Raw genomic sequence first — 2,229 nt, forward strand, 5'->3', positions numbered from 1 at the left:
CTTTAAGTAACTCTTCTTCCTGGCTAGAAGTCAAATTTGAAGAAATTATTACAAGAAGAGTCTGGTCAGGCCCTAGGAAAGCATACCTCAAATTAGATGGCAACTCCTTAAGATCTAGCTTAGGGGGCTCAACTATGGAAGGTTTGGGAATGGAATTGGAAAGGGGTCCTAAGGGCTCCACAGGTGTGTGAAGACTCAAGACTTCAGAAAAGAAATTTTCACTATCATCATCCAACTCATCCATACACTCTCACGCATAATTGAGACAACTTGAGTGAGTTCTCTTGTAAGATTTTGATGACTTGTCATGATGAGGGCCATATTTTTTTCTAAGTCACTTATTCTGCTTGCCTCTCCAGTATTGGTAAACCCAGGGGGTTGCTGATAAGATGATAGCAGAAGGGCCCTAGGAAAACTTGCCTGAGGTCCTACATTTGACCTAGGAAAAGTATTTTGAGAAAAATATTGTTGTGCAAAGGGAGGCCTTTGGAGTCTAGGTTGACCTTGATTATGGAAATTAGAAGGCCCTGCTTGGTTGCCCTGATTCCAAGAGAAATTTAGGTGATTTCTCCATCCTGGATTGTAGGTATTACTATATGGATTATTCTGGTATAAGGCATTAACACTATCATTAGAAGTGCCCCCAGAGGTGGGTGGGGCATTCTTCTAGGAGATGTCCAGGGGACTAGCACCAAGCACAAATCTTAACCAAATTGACTGATGATGGCTCTCTAGGAACAATAACCTCAATTCTCTTGATTAGGCTATCCAAATGAGCTTCCTTAGCTACTATCCCATCCACAAAATATCCTTTTCCTCCTATGGTTCTTTCACTCTCTTGGGTTGATTCCCACTCACGGGTTTTGTCAGCTAAGTCAAGTAAGAATTCCCATGCCTTTCCTTCATCTGTAAAGGATGTGAATCCCTCAGGGCACATAGACTCTATCATTTGTTTAGTTGGGTAATCAATACCCTCATAAATTATTTGACATAAATGCCATAAGTCTAGGCCATGGTGAGGGCATTCTTGGAGTAGATCCTTGAATCTCTCTATAAGTTTGGAAAATGACTCACTAGACTTTTGCTTAATCTGAAGGATATGACTTCTAAGCTTATTGGTCTTGTGAGTTGGGAAAAACTTCTTAAGAAAGACAACTGTGAACTGTTCCCATGATGTTATGGAATTTGTGGATAACCCATACAACCACTTCTTAGCTTGGTCTTTCAATGCAAAAGTAATAAACCTAAGCTTAACAGCATCATTAGAAAGTTGTTGGATCTTAATTAGAACACATACCTCTTCAAATTCCCTTAGAAATAGGTATGCATCCTCAGAGGTCAACCCATGGAAGTGAGGCAACATAGTAATGTATTGAGATTTGAGTTCAAAATTATTACCCTGGGCTTGTGGTAGAACTATGCAAGAAGGTTGGGCTGTTCTAGCAGGGCAGAACCTATCTTTCCGAGATTTAGGTGAAGGGTTTTGCTGTTGGTCTCCCATATTGAAGGGTTTTAAAGAGAGCAAACGTATCGGGTCACTACTTGTTGGATCTCTTCTTTCTAACCGATTCTTAGTATTATGTACCCACCTAACACTCATGCAACAGAAAACTACCCACAACTAGAGTAAGACAAGCACAAAAGAATGGATAGCAAAATCTTTTTTTATGATTTTATTTATTTATTTTTTATTTTTTTTGGATTTTTGAGAGCTTGTCGGCAGAGATCCAGGGTTGCTCAAGTCAATTCCTGAGGTACTGCTACAGGGCAAAACCTGTTTTTATCATACTGTGAGGCATGGTGACCTCCACCAATACAACTATTATTGTAAGTTATTCTTCTCAAGAATTCAACAAAAGAAAAGGAAAAACAAAACAAAGCAAACAAAGCACTCTGATTTACCAAAAGAAAGTGAAAAATAACATGGAACTGTCTCCCCGGCAATGGCGCCAAAAACTTGTTGGGATTTAAAATGTGACCTCAAGCGTACGGATCAGTGTAGCTACGGGTCGAACACAGGGAGAGCAGCCACTTTATTTTTTTATTTCTTTTAATAATGCGAAAGTGAACCGATTAATGGTTGTGATCTAATTCTAATTACCGTCCTTAACATATGTATCTAAAATAACGTCCTAACCATTCGTCATCTAAGAATTTAAAGACGCAAGCCACACAATTAAAATTAAATAAATAAATAACTGAAAATAAACAACCCACGCAATTAAAAAA

At 38.8% G+C, this 2,229-nt stretch overlaps 1 non-coding gene across 1 annotated transcript; it reads left to right on the forward strand.

The window, feature by feature from the left end:
• Positions 1 to 1,007: 1,007 nt before the first annotated feature.
• LOC122092504 lies at positions 1,008 to 1,114 on the forward strand. Its single transcript, XR_006144166.1, has one exon. It is a non-coding gene; the product is annotated as a small nucleolar RNA R71 (small nucleolar RNA).
• The last annotated feature ends 1,115 nt before the right edge of the window (positions 1,115 to 2,229 follow it).

This window comes from Macadamia integrifolia, chromosome 10 (genome assembly GCF_013358625.1).
Source record: "Macadamia integrifolia cultivar HAES 741 chromosome 10, SCU_Mint_v3, whole genome shotgun sequence".
NCBI lineage: Eukaryota > Viridiplantae > Streptophyta > Magnoliopsida > Proteales > Proteaceae > Macadamia > Macadamia integrifolia.